Source organism: Rattus norvegicus, chromosome 1, assembly GCF_036323735.1.
Source record: "Rattus norvegicus strain BN/NHsdMcwi chromosome 1, GRCr8, whole genome shotgun sequence".
Lineage (NCBI taxonomy): Eukaryota > Metazoa > Chordata > Mammalia > Rodentia > Muridae > Rattus > Rattus norvegicus.
Genome location: NC_086019.1, coordinates 41,081,152 through 41,095,620, shown reverse-complemented (window position 1 = coordinate 41,095,620; position 14,469 = coordinate 41,081,152). Strand labels below are relative to the sequence as shown.

The window sequence follows — 14,469 nt, the reverse complement described above, 5'->3', positions numbered from 1 at the left end:
TGGTAGTTTGAATGAACACTGAGAAGTGACACTATTAGGAATTATGGCTTTTTGGTGGATGTGTAGCCTTGTTAGCAGAAGTATGTCACTGTGATGGTAGGCTTTGTGGTCTCACATATGTGCACAAGTCTGGCAAGTGTGATTCAACCCTTCTGCTGACAGCCTTCAGATCAAGATGAAGAACACTTAGCTCCTTCTCTAATATCATATCTGGCTGCATGCTGTTCCCTGCCATTAGCTTAGTTTCCTTAGCACAGTGTCCTCCTGATTTGGTTATCTATTGATGTCCAGCAACTCCTCTCAAATGAAGTGCCTTAAGACAACACATATTTAGTAATTCTCAGGGTCATTATGAATTAAGAATGTGTTATGGGTTAAATGAGGGCCTTGCTTCAAGGGTCTATCACATGGCTGCAACCAAAGTCAACCAGCGTTGTGGTGCTATCTCAAGACTCCACAAGCTCATTTATAGGTCTCTTGGCAGAGTTTGGTTCTTGCTGGCTGGTGACCAGAGGATCTCTGGAGTTCTTTACTATGTGTTGCCCTCCTAATGCAGTCTATGGCTTCCTCAGAACCAGTGAAGATATGGTATTGACTGGCAAGCCAGAAAGGCCATTGAAGTGAATTCTGATCACTATGGCCCCATTCTGTTGGTCAGAATTCACAAGCAAGCCTATCCTTCTCAGGTTGGCAGGGGTGGGTTGTTGGAGAGTAGGAGTGCATGGGAGGATGGGGGTTTATACAAGAAAGAGAACACTAGGAAATCAAGCTGTGGGGATTCCATCTTGGATTTTGGTTTGCCTCTAATTTGTAGGCTAGACCTCCAGTCAATGTTAGAGCTATTGTTATGCTGAATGGAGGGATGCTGAGCTAGAGGCAGAATGTATGGTGGGTGGAAGAGTAAATAAGGTGTCTTTGGACAAGTCAAATCGCCTCCTGCCTCTGAGACATCATTTTGTCCTCAGCAAAATGTAAATACTTGGTCACAAGGGGGGCAAATGAGAAAAAAAAGTGCAAGCTTCAGTTTGTTTTCTGAGGGAGAAAACATAGCTCTCTCCAGCTTGCAGGGACAAACTGCTCTGGGCCTTTTCTGTTGTGTTGATTCGGAGTCTGTCAGTCTGGTATCTTCAAGGATTTTAGTATTTGGCCCCTTGGGGCCAAATAATAAAGAAATATATTAAATAATATATAAATAATTAAGAATTACATGGCTGGGATAAACACAACGAGAAAGCTGGTTTGGGGAGTCCTTTAAAGTATCTCTAAGGCTTTTTTAAAAACTACCTTTACTTCTAAGGAGCCTGTGGTGGGTGGGCATAGCTGAGAGAAAACTGGCTGTATGTGGGAAATTTCACGTTCCTGATAATAAAATGGTAATAAAATCTCATCTGGCTCCGGAGGCTTAGAGCAGAGGGGATGTTTATGGTGGAGGGGGTTCCCCAACACAGGTGCAGCTGCTTTCCAGGTTGTGAGGTTTTCCAGGCCTACAGGGCAATTGGGGTTATGGACTCTGTGGCCTCCTGCTAGTGTAGTTCCTTTACTCCCAGGCTTTGGGAGAAAACACTGAGTTGTCCCGCCCTGGCGCCAGGCAGCTTCACTCCAGGCTCCAATTGAATGGTGTCACACAAAGTGGGATTCACAGTCTGGGCTGGAGTGGTTTGCCCCAGGGAAGGTAAACAGCTGGGGAGGACATTTCAGAGGGTGGCAGTGTCCTCCCAAAGGTTAGCCAGTGATTGGGGATAGAACTTGGGAGTCAGCCTTTCACAAAGCCATGCTTCTCAGCAGGAAATGTGGGTGGGGCGGAGCAGTCCCGGGATAGAGACGAAGGTCCTTTGAATCTATCAGAGGGCCTGGCCTCTTGCAAGAGGGGTATCCTGGACGCGAGGCCAGGGCAGGGAGCACACTCCAGTGTGTAATCTCATTAACCTCCCTAGCTCTGCCAACCTAGCACGCACAGTCGCTTACAGCCTACAGCTGCCCGCGTGCCTAGTGTCCCTCCAGCCCATGAGGTCACCTCCTGCAGAGCCATAACCCATACTGGAGAGTTGTGGGTGGCCCAGGAGTAGTTGGGACAGCCCAGACCAGATCCGGCCAATAGTCTCACCTTACCAGACTACAGCAGTCTTAGAAAACCTAATGAGAACCAGTTTTAGTGGCCGCTGGCAAACTTTCTCAGACTTGCTGATTGGTCAGTGGCCGAGAGCTGTAGCCAATCAGTGCGGTGGTTGGGCCCGCATTGCGGGCCGAAGGTCCGTGTGGGCATCTGGCCGGCACTGTGGCCTGCAGAGACTCGAGGTGTGGAGGGCAGAGCCAGGGAGGAGTGAGCATGTCTTGGGACCTGACAGCCAGGCGGCTGGCACCACCATCACCGCTATCGCTGCTCCTGGTGCTGGTGCTGCTGTCCGGAGCTGGGGCTCTGCGTCCTGAAGAGCTCTTTCCTTACGGGGAGTCGTGGAGAGACCGGCTGCCGCGGGAGGGCGATGATGAAAGCTCCGCGGCTGTGAAGCTAGCAGTACCTCTACGCTTCTACGGTGTCCAGTTCAGCAACCTCTACGTAAGTTCAGCTCCCAGAGGTGCGCGGCTTGGTGTGGGGTCGTAGTTTCTTCCCAGGGTGTGGAGCAACTAACCTCCCTGTTTAACTGTCATCGCCGCTGGGGACCAGGCTTAGCAGTGGCGCTGCAGCTTCTTGATGCCTACTGTGGAGGAATAAGGATCATTTCAAGGGAGGGCTGAACTGTCCCCCTCTACTTCAACTTCCCAGGTAGGAAGATGAAGTTGAGGCGGCTAGTGCGGTTTGCGTTTTGGGGCGGTGGGAGGCTGTGCATGCAGGCATAGTAATCTAATTAAGGACACGGCGCCCAAGGTGTGCAGTGGTGGAGAAAGATGAGCGGGTTCGAGAGCGGCCGCACCTGTGGGTCGCAGTGCACTTGAGGCCTGTCGCCAAAGTTAAGTTTGTTGCCCTGGATGTGTCTCAACCTGCAAAGAGGAGGGAGTCTTCTTGACTCGAGTAGAACTCAGACCGTAGGTGTGTTCGACTGGTGGTTGCCCTTGGGATTGAGCGACCACTGTTTTGCCCTTTTAAAAATGTTTATGTGGGGCGGGATTCATGTGCCACCTCATGCGTGTGAAGAGCAGAGAACAACCAGTTTTTTGGGTTTTTTTTGTTTTCTTTTGTTTTTTTTATCCCACCTTCTGTCGGGTCCTAAAACTCAAGTCGTCAGGTTTGACGGCAGAGTGCCCTTACCTGCTGAACTGTCTCACCGCCCTGTGGTCTTATTGTAGGTGGGCACCAATGGCATCATCTCCACCCAGGACTTACCCAGGGAGACTGAATATGTTGTTGATGATTTTCCTACTGACTTTCTAGCCATCGCCCCATTCCTGGCTGACATCCACTCGAGTCACAGCAGTGGCCGGATCCTGTATGGAGGACACCTCCTGGGCTGTGCTGAGTCTGGCTGCTTGCTACCTGTGCACAGGCTTCCTGCTGACCAGGTCCAGCTTCCCCCCTACCCACTTCTTCCTGGCCACCTGGGAGCAAGTGGGCCCCTAGGAGGAGGACAGTCTTGGGGCTGCGTGGTCTGGAGAGGTAAGTGAGGGGTACTCTGCAGCTGAGTAAACAGAAGGGTTGGGCTTGAACCGGAAACTAAGGCATTGGCTAGGAGACATTCCCTTGATTCAGCTCCTCAACACTAAGAAAATCGCTTAGTAAAATGAGGGACTAAGGTGCACATACCAAAGACCCTGAGGGAACTTAAGGCACTTTACAGGTTTTTTTCTGTTTTCTGGAATCACCTATAAGTACACAACTATTTCTAATGATATATTCATCGAAAAAATTAAAAATTTGGGAAATTTAAAAAGGAACACCTTTTTTTTTTTTTTTTTTTTTTTTTTTTTTTTTTTTTTTTATGAGCTGGGTGTGGTGTCACTTGCCTTCAATCGCAGCAGAGTCAGAGAGGCAAACAGATCTCTGTGAGTTCTAGGCGAGCCAGAAGTGAGTTCCAGGACCGAATACAGAGAAACCCTGTCTGGAGAAACCAAAAATAACATGTAGGTTCCTGTGTACATTTCTTGCCATTTCTTTAGCATATTGTTGCCGTTGACAACAGTGGGTCCACAGTGCCCATATTACTGTTTCACTTGCTTGTTCTGCTGTATAGTATGCTCTTGTCAATATATTTCTGTAACATTTATTATAACGGTATAAAATCTCACCCTTCCTAGTGGTCATTAAGGTTGCTCCGGTAACGTTTTTACTATAATCAATACTATAAAATGCTTTATAAGGTTTTGTTTTGTTTTGTTTTTTTTCTTTTTTTCGGAGCTGGGTACCGAACCCAGGGCCTTGCGCTTGCTAGGCAAGCGCTCTACCACTGAGCTAAATCCCCAACACCATAAGGGTTTTTTTTTTAATCGTGTGTGTGTGTGTGTGTGTGTGTGTGTGTGTGTGTCTTTCTCTGTGTCTGCTTGTGTTGGTAGGGCCAGAAGAGGGCTTGGGCCCCCTGAAGCTGGAGTTGTTACATACAGGCAGTTGTGAACTGCTTGACTGAGAATGGATACAGAGATTTGAGCTAGCATGCTGAAAGGACTACAATGTGCTCCTAACTGCTGAGCCACCTCTTCAAAGCCAACACTTCTAAAGTGTCAAAACACTGCACAGCCTTAGCTGACATCACAGGAAAGTGAGCAAGCATGCCATGAACTTCTTAGTAAGTTCCTTGTAGCTTTCTCCACATTGCCTTTGTAACAGTTTACATACTTCTGTCTGCAGGAGCCTGCTTTGCAGTCTCCCTGGAGAAAACACCAACTCTGCTCTGGCTTTGGTCTTGGCAACATGTGAAGCGGGTGTGGGTGGGTTAGGATAAATGGCCTCATTCCTGGTGTAGGTAGAGACAGAGTCCTCTTGTGAAATTCCACCTGGGTGTAAAATGCCATAGATCTGGAGCAAATCTGTGCTTGCTTTAACTCCCCTAGAGCCTCTGAGCTACAGAAGTGATGTCTTCCCTAAGAGCTTGCCCATTGTTCCTGTCACTGACAGTGGCTGTGTTTGTTCTGTGAACTTAAAGGAAGAGACATGTTTTCCTAAAGCCTGCACCAGCAGAGATGGAGAAATAAACATTGTTTGAAGCTACAGTTTTTTATTTGACAGGTTAACATCCAGTTTTGTTTACTGACTAGCCTTGTAATGCCTTGGGTTTGACATCTCAATTACAGTTCAACAGAATACCTTCAACTCAAACACTGCCTCCTTGGGGCAGGCCAGCCAGCTAGAGGGCTAGAGAAGACAGTCCCCACTGTTAAGTTTCATTCTCTCAGTCATTCATTCATACATTCTTTTTAAAAGGTTTATCGAATATCATGTATAACAAGCTTATAGTGAAAAAAATAAACTTTTCTAATACAAGCAACTAGGTCGCCAATTCTAATATTTCTATTTTCTTACGGTCTTTTTTTTTTAAATTTTCATTTGTGAGTGAGAGTGTGGGTGTGCATGCACATGTGTGCATATGCATGTGTGAACCAGAGGTCAATTTTAAATGTCTTTGCTTGGGAGCCATCTTGTCTTTCTACTCAGGGTCTCTCTGGGACCTAGGGCTCCCCAGTTAGGCTAGGCTTGTTGGCCAGTGAGCCCTAAGGATCTGCTTGTTTTTCTCTCCAGAGCAGGGATTACAAGTGTGCTGCCACGACCTGCTTTTCATCTGGGTGCTGCCATTCAAATCAGGACTTCATACACACAGCAAGCACTTCATAGGGTGTGCTGCCTTCCCAACTTCTCCTGTAATGTTAAAAAACTTTATGTCACAGGGTTAGGGTTAGGAGCTAGGGGTTAGGTTTAGGAGTAAGGGGTTAGGGTTAGGGTTATATTATGCAGAGAGTCATATATATCATACATAATCTCTATCTAAACATAGTCGATATTTGTTAATTCAGAAACTATTTTTACACATTTTCCTTGTATCGGCACTGAAATAGACATAGACTCTAAGCGGAATGCTCTTACTCTGAAAGGCCTCTCTTACATTTAGTAGGAACACCATTGATAACCTTTTCTTGTGGTAATATGGTAGACTCTCCAGCTAGAGCTTCCTCCTAACCCATCCTGATTCAGGGATTCCATTTGGGTAGGTTTCAGTGAGGAAGCAATTTCTCGAGGATAGAAGGCAGAGCATGTATCAGCTTGTGTGCTGGAGGTTAATGTACTAGGGGCATGGCAGGCGCAGTGTCTTTCAGAAGAGCAGGGTGTTGGGATCTGATGTAGGAGCACTCAAGGGTAGAGACGTTGTCCGCTCTGAGGACTGCAATTGGTTCCTGGAAGTAGGCAGCTTTGAACGTTTTGAAGTTGGGGGAGTCTGACGTTTATGTTGTTCCTTTTGTTTTGCTTTTGATCCCCCCCTCTCCCGCCATGCATCTCAGGTTGGCCTCAAACCTCATAATGGAGGATGATCTTGAATCTCTGATCCTTTGACCTGACTGACCTGTGCTGAGATAGTGGGTGTGCAGTATCACAACCTACCCATTTTATGGGAACTGAACCCAGAGTGCAGGCTGAGCCACAGTCTTTCTGGTGAACTTAGTTAGTAAGGGTCGAAGGGCAAACTACTTAGACAACTGTTAAATAGTCTGTTTGTTCACACCATCAGACTTCTCTTTAAATTTTTAAAATTGTGTTTATGCACATGGGTCATATGCCTACACACCGTTGCATGCAGTGCCCGTGGAATACCCTGGACCGGATTACCTACAGTTGTGAGCTGTCATGTGAGTGTTGGAAAATGAACATAGGTCCTCTGGAGGAAGAGCCAATGATCTATCTCAACCAGGGAGCCATGCCTCTGCCCCCCTCTCCTTACCTTCTTGCAGGACCGTTTCATACTGTCTTCTCAACACAGTCCCACAGGATAAGTACAGTAATTACTGTTTATATCACAGAAGAGAAAATAATTTCCAAATCTGCCTTAAGTGAGGCAAAGTCACCTTAGAAGACATACTTTTCCCCTTTCTTACACTTTTCATGCAAGACCCATTTTCTGTACACGAATCATATAAGTAGTTACAGTAACAATCGTTGTGCTTTTTCTGAAGACATCTAATAAATAAGGTTAGTGTTTTAGTGTTCATTGCGGCTTTGGTGCTAGGACAGTTCTTGGAGCCACATTCAAAGGAAGTGTGAACTGGAGTGAAGTTGCTGTGAAGAATGCTTCTGATGATAACCTCACTTTGAAATTACTGTTCTGCTGCTCCCAAGGAAAATTCAGCTGAATTAGCTAGCCTCTTGTAACAGAAAAAACAAACAAATAAAAAAAATTAGAGCAGGAAGCATTTGCACTGAGGCTCCGGGGTCTTGAGGCTGCGGTGGGTCCCAAGTGTTTTAGTGTTTATTTGACATGAAGGTTACAGCCCCAGAGAGATGAGTTTACTACTTAGGATTCTCATTTCATTAGCAATATTTCATTAGAAACGGTCTTTGACTGTTTCCTTTTGGTGTCCGTGCATGCTGTACCTGTGTCTGTGTGTGTTTCTGTGCATGTGTGCGCACGTGCAGGCAAACACAGACATTCATGCATGGCTCACATTTGTGTGGAGATGCATGTGTGTGCAGACCAGAGAAGAACTTTGAGTGTAATTCCTTAGGCACTCTCCACCTTTTAAAAATTATTTATTTGTTCTGCCTACATGTGCATGCTTTGACACTGTGGTAGTCACAGCACAACTTCAGAGTCAGCTCTCTGCTAATCCTCCTTCATGGGGTCTGGGAATTGAACTCTGGTTTATCAGGCTTCTGAGGTAAGCGCCTTTAACCTGCTGAGCACTCTATTCAGCTCTCTTTCAAATCATTTTCAGGCACACCTCCCTCTGACCCAGTACTCAGCTAATCTAGAATTGATTGCTGGGTGACAAGGCTCTCGGAGCTGCCTTCCTTCCTGTGGGACTACAGATCTGGGACTGACAGACACCATGACTGTTTTTGTTCAGTGTGTATTCTAGGGATCAAACTCAGGTCCTCATGCTTGAATAGCAACTCCTCACACTGAACCACTGAACCATTTCCCCAGCTCTTCCTTCAATTTTGCAGTTCTGGGACTTGAACACAAGTCCTCATGAAGGTTAGCTAAGTAAGTCCTTCATGAATGAGCAACACCCATAGGCACAGTAATTCTTTCATGACACCTTCCAGGTACTTGTGTAGTCAGGCACAAGGCAGAAAACACTTGCAGCAGTGGTCTTGGAAGACACAAGCCCTCAGTCTTCCTTTTCTAAGCTGTAGTGCTGACTTTTTAGGGTTGTCATGAGAATTAACCAAGCCAATGTGTTGTTCCTGCCATGTAACGATCTTGTGGTAGAACTCTTTTATGTAAGGACTTGTTTTTTTATTTCATTTTATTCTCTCTGTGTGTGTGCATGTATGTGTATGTATATGTTTATATGCTACATGTGAATATGTATGTCTATGTATTGTTTGTTTATGTAAATAATCTATGTTTATGCTGTATATGAAATTGTGTGTCTGCATGTTCCTGATGTGTATGTATGTCTGCATTTGTGCATTATGTGTGTGTTTGTGTATGTGTGTGTGATTTGTGTGTCTGTGTATGGTTTATGTGTATGATGTGTGTATGTGCATGATATGTGTGCTTGTGTGTGTCTGTATGGTGTGTTTATATGCATATGGTGTGTGCAGGTTGTGTGTGAGTGTGAGGTGTTTATACGGTATGTGCACACTGCATTGAGGCCACTTGTGTGTGCATGATATATATGTGGGGTGTGTGCATGGTATGTGTGTAGGACATGTATGATATGTGGTTTTGTATGATTTATGTGTGCACATGCAGAGATTGGGAGGAGATCCTCCTGATACCAGTTCTCTCCTTTTACATGGGTTCCTGGAACTGAACTCGGATTTCAAGGCAAGGGATTTATTTACCTTTTGAGCCTTCTCTGGCCCTCTCTATAAGTACTTTTTAAATGGAGGGTTTTCCAAATGACTGTTTTGGGTTTTTTCCCCTTTGTTTTTCTTATCTTTTTGTAGGGGAATTTGGTGGGGAAAATTCTGTGGCTTTCTTGTCTTTTAATTTTTCCAAACATCCATATTGTTCTTCAGATATTGCCATAGGCTGAATGGGCTTCAGGACTTGTTCTGTTCGATGAGGTTTTGAGCACAGGATGTGTTTTCAATTACTCCTGTGGAAGGCTCTTTTGAATACTTTGAAGGCCCTGGGATTGAAGTCTTGCTTTGATAGATTTTTTTTTTAATTTTTGAGGTAGATTTTGGCACACACTAATCTCCTTTGCCTGGAAGATTCTGTGATCTCTACATAGTTTTCTTTTTCTTTCTTTTTTTTGTTTATTTTATTTTATTTATTTTTTTATTAACTTGAGTATTTCTTATTTACATTTCGAGTGTTATTCCCTTTCCTGGTTTACGGGCCAACATCCCCCTAACCTCTCCCCCTCCCCTTCTTTATGGGTGTTCCACTCCCCATCCTCCCCCCATTGCCACCCTCCCCCCAACAATCACGTTCACTGGGGGTTCAGTCTTAGCAGGACCCAGGGCTTCCCCTTACACTGGTGATCTTACTAGGATATTCAATGCTACCTATGAGGTCAGAGTCCAGGGTCAGTCCATGTATAGTCTTTCGGTAGTGGCTTAGTCCCTGGAAGCTCTGGTTGCTTGGCACTGTTGTTCATATGGGGTCTCGAGCCCCTTCAAGCTCTTCCAGTTCTTTCTCTGATTCCTTCAACAGGCGTCCTGTTCTCAGTTCAGTGGTTTGCTGCTGGCATTCGCCTTTGTATTTGCTGTATTCTGGCTGTGTCTCTCAAGAGAGATCTCCATCCGGCTCCTGTCGGTCTGCACTTCTTTGCTTCATCCATCTTGTCTAATTGGGTGGCTGTATATGTATGGGCCACATGTGGGGCAGGCTCTACATAGTTTTCTTACATCTGGTATAGTAATATTAATATTAGGCACTGGAAATGACATCAGAGGAATAATATCTTTACAGTGTGAAATGTTTCTGCTCTCTTCATTCCCTCCAGGATGTTCACATTGGGTATGACAGAGTGTTCTACCTGGCATGCAAGAATGGCATGGTGCAACTGCATTGAAAAAAAAATGAACAAATAAAGTGTTTGTTCATTTAGTTAATCTGAGATTTCTTAAACTGTCACTTCATAGAGCAAAGAGGTTATGGCCGGAAGATCTGAGAAATGATGGGTACCGTTTTTTTTTTTTTGTTTTTTTTTTTGCTTTGTTTTTTTGTTTGTGTTGTTGTTGTTGTTGTTGTCGTTGTTGCTCTGTGTGTTTTTGGTGTCAGGGGAAGGCTGTTGTGTTCTCACTGGGGAGGAGGGTGTTATCTAGAACTGAGGTAGATAGTATGTTGAAGGTTTTTGTTGATGAGGAATTTCATTTGGGTTGGAAGGACCACAGGAATGGGAACTGAGTATGAGTGGTAGGAGAGCTTTCCTTAGTCTGGGCTGCATCCTGGGAGAAGGATGGGAGCGTGGAGGTTGCTTCAGAAAAGGATGGAAACATTGTATCTGTAGTCAGGAAGCAGAGAAAGATGGGTGTTGTTTCTAAGCTTCCTTTTTTCTTTGTATGCAGTGCAAGCCTGAGCCCAGGGAATGGTGGTGTCTATATTTAGGGTGGGTCTTCCCTCCTTATTAATCTAATCAAGATACTTTATCAGAGACATGCCTGGTGACTATTTCCTGGATGGTTGTAGATACTATCAGATTGACAGCTAATAGTATGCATCACAGCTGGTCCCTGGACGCTTTAACATGGAATGGTGGGTGTTGAGTTGGTGCAGAGGTGACGGTTGTTGATCAAGAACTTTGGATTTAGCTGGAGTTTTTAATTTATGGAGCTAGAGTCCACAGAAAGTGTATGTGTGTAATTTACCACATGTCAGTGAAGACAGAGAGGATAGAGAATAACTAGATATATGAAAATGGGTTGAACAAAACTGCTTAGGTGTCCTTGAAGACTACATATGAAGGAGGATACACTACGCCATTGTGAAAGCATTAGGCATTCTCTTGACTCTGCAGTACCGGGGTGAATTTGGAACATCCCAAGCACATCAGTGTCCCCATGGAAATGGGGAAAAAAATAACATACAATGTGGTGGTTGGTGTTCACACCAAACATCGGAGGCCAGAATCAGTGGCCTTACACCTCCAGAGAATGTGTCCTTAAGGAAGACTGAGCATTGAACTTTGTCCCCCAGGAAGGAATCACCTCATTTCTTATTTTGTTATCATTTTGGTAAGGCTGGATAGACAAATCCCTTGTTGTAAAGATGACATTCTGCTGGTTGATGTTTTACCCTTGTTGGATGGTATGTTTGAGAAGCCTTCTGGTTTTCTGTCTGAACAGGAAACTGGAGACCTTGCAGCTGGGCACCTCTGACCTGATCCTCTTTGCAGTGCTCCCCATCCTGTGGCGAGCTCCTCTCCTAGCTGGCACTCTCTCTTTCTCTTTGGGGAAGTTGGGAGGCCATGACTCTTGTACAAGTTTTGGCAGTGCAGCTGAGGGGTTACCTTCAGAACCTGTGTGGAGGACTCTTGGAAAACTTGTATCTGGGAATGTGAGGGCCTTTCCCTTTGGAAAAGAGTCAGACAGAAGGTGTCTCTATAGAGGGGCTCTTCAGGGACTATGAAGTGTCCTCTTAGCGATTCTGTGTGGAAGTCTGTAGCCCTGACAAGGGGTTCATGTGTGGCAGATTTCAAGCAGGTCAACTCTTCCGGAATGTACTTTGGGATCATAAAGTGTATTAAAAGGAAGTTTTTGTTGTTTTCTCCTCCATTATTTGCCTGTTTTAGTGGAGATGAGGAAATGAAAAACTTGCCATCTGAAGTGAGTGCTTCGCCGAAAGGTGACACAGAAATGACATAGAATAAGTAAGGCACTACATGTGCACATCTCCAGGTTAAAAGTCAGGCTTTCCCATCACAGCCTCCTCACTTCTTCCCAGATCCTCCCCACTGCCTTCTGATCTCCACATGTAGACAGGCCTTATCATAGGGAATTTCTCTAAATTTAGAACGTTGGTTCTCCCTTATCTTGTGATGTTGATTGTGGCCATCGTATCAGGAGCCTCCACAGTTGGTTATTTAAGGATGGGGTTATTAGTTCGGCTTTTCATCTCCTACTTGAACTTTCTTGTGACTGAAATAAAGCTTAGGCAGCCTCTGGCCCTACCCTGACTGATGATGAATGACGCATGTTCTGCGTGTACCTGAATTGGAAACTTAGAGGTTTTGACCTTTCTGGGGAGGATCAATTCCCGCTGATGACATAATTGAGGACTACAGCTGCAACAAATGTAGAATGTGGGGACTGAATTCATGAACTTTTTTTTTTTGAAAAACAAGGAAGGTAAGCAGACTCTTCCATTTAGAGAATACAGAGGAGCTACAGAGTTTTTTTTTCTTGAAACCATATTAATATCTGCATTTCTTTGTCTTATTACCCAAACCTCAAAGCTGTACTTTAGCATTATGTGTCAGAAAGGTAAAAGTGACATTTGAGATGTTCTAGAACAAGACAGAAAAGAACAGAAGGACACATTCATTCCTTGTATTCAGTTTTGAGGTTCTTGCTGTGTCAGTTTGTCTTGTTTAGCAAAATGAAGAGGTAATGATACCAAAAGTGATTTCTTTTCCTTCTTGTCATCCACCTTCTTTATAAAGCGAGTATTTGTAAGAGAAATGTCTCCCCAGTTCCCTATTAAATTGTAAAACATATATGATCTAGTGAGAGAAGCCAACTACAGCATCTAAGACAGTGGAGCATCCCTTAACTAATTCTTTGGTGGAAGAAGGTGGTAATGGCAGAAAAGGTCCCTTTGAAACTCAGTAAACGAAATATCATGGAGTAATTCCACAGTCACCCTGGTGTTAATTCAGACTCCAACTCTCATCTAGGTCTGCTTTGGCTCCCACAATGTTTATCTTCATTCATTGGCTGCCCCTGTGATGCTACCCCACCCCCACTCTGATGTCCTGGACACTCTCCTTTTTCTGTGGCCTCTGCCACCATGCCTGTCCCCAGTCACTCTCCTAAAATTCCACTCCTGGCTGTTTTCCTCTCCTATAAATCAGGCTCTTGGGCATAGTTTTTTGGCTCTGTCCTGACTGCAGCATCAAACATAATGTGGTTTAGCGGGTACCCAACCCCAATGCATTAATATTCAGATGGTTTAGTGAGTGGAGGCCAAAGCCAAACCAGAAAACCAACAGTAGCCAAATACATACTAGAAAACCAACAAAGTGGGTGCTGAAGAATGGAAGGGGTTCCACAGGGAATCACAGTCCTCGACCCCCAGGAGGCACTGCTTGCTGGTTAGGATTTTCTTGGTGCAGGGAAATATGAACACAGCATCAACGCACTTAGTAGGAGTGGGGACCCTTAAACACTGTGTGGAGGGCTTAGTGGAGCTGAGCCAGGGAAGGGAGATTGGGTCAGAGCATGTGTCCTAGAATGGCTTGTTTGGTAGAGTTCAGGTGACTGTCTATTGCAGGGGATGAGCTGTTGGGTCTGGCTGGCTTCCACCATTAATCATTGCCCGACCTTAAGCAAGCCCCTGGGTTTCTTTCTTCATCTGCAATGTGACAAGATAACTCGTGTTGTAAAGAGATTGAAGAGGAAAGGGAGTTTGGCTGTGAGATCAGTAAGGATGACTTTTGATCAGCTGCTTCCTGACTGAGTGTTGCCTGCAGTAGGCAATGGGTGGATGCATAGATGGATGGATGCATGTCTTGCTGGATGCATGGATGTTGGATGCATGGATGGATGGATGGATGGATGCATAGCTGGCTGGCTGGATGCCTGCTGGCTGGATGCATAGATGGATGGATGGATGGATGGATGCATAGATGGATGGATGCATAGCTTGCTGGATGCCTGCTAGATGGATGCATAAATGGATGCATGCGTGGATATTGGATGCATGGATGGATAGATGGATGCATAGATGGATGGATGCATGGATGCTTGGATGCATGGATGGATGGATGCATAGATGAATGGATGCATGGGTGGGTGCATGCATGGATGCTAATATGATATATAGATGTGAAAGCCGTTGAGACACAAAATAAATCTGAGGGTATAGGAATGAGCAAGTCAATTTTGTTCCTTGTCCAGAACTCTCAAAAGAGTTTGGTCTCGAGAAGCTTACAACCTTAACACTTCTAAATACAGTGTTTTAATGTTATTTGTTGAGAATTTCATACATTGATCAGTATATTTCAGTATATCCACTTCACCCCCTATATTTGTTCTAAGAATCCCTTGAATACAGTGAAGCCTACTTATGGGTGAGGGGCCACCACTGCAGCATGGTCCACTCACTAGGGACCACACCCCTAAAGAAAACCCTCCCCTAGCAGTTTTCAACTGTCAGAATCTTCTCAGCTACAGGCAGGGGCTTCAGTGCCCTACCACATCCGTGCTGGAATCTT

The 14,469-nt window shown here is 45.0% G+C and overlaps 1 non-coding gene across 2 annotated transcripts in view; it reads left to right on the top strand.

Moving 5' to 3' along the window:
* Positions 1–3,449: 3,449 nt before the first annotated feature.
* Positions 3,450–14,469, top strand: part of Nid2l2 (nidogen 2 like 2) — a 52,696-nt gene continuing 41,676 nt past the window's right edge. Inside the window, exon 1 of one of the 2 annotated variants that reach the window (XR_005499797.2) lies at positions 3,450–3,589. This is a non-coding gene — a transcript (nidogen 2 like 2). The remainder of the gene's footprint in view (positions 3,590–14,469) is intronic. The other variant, XR_010058942.1, reaches the window with a different exon arrangement.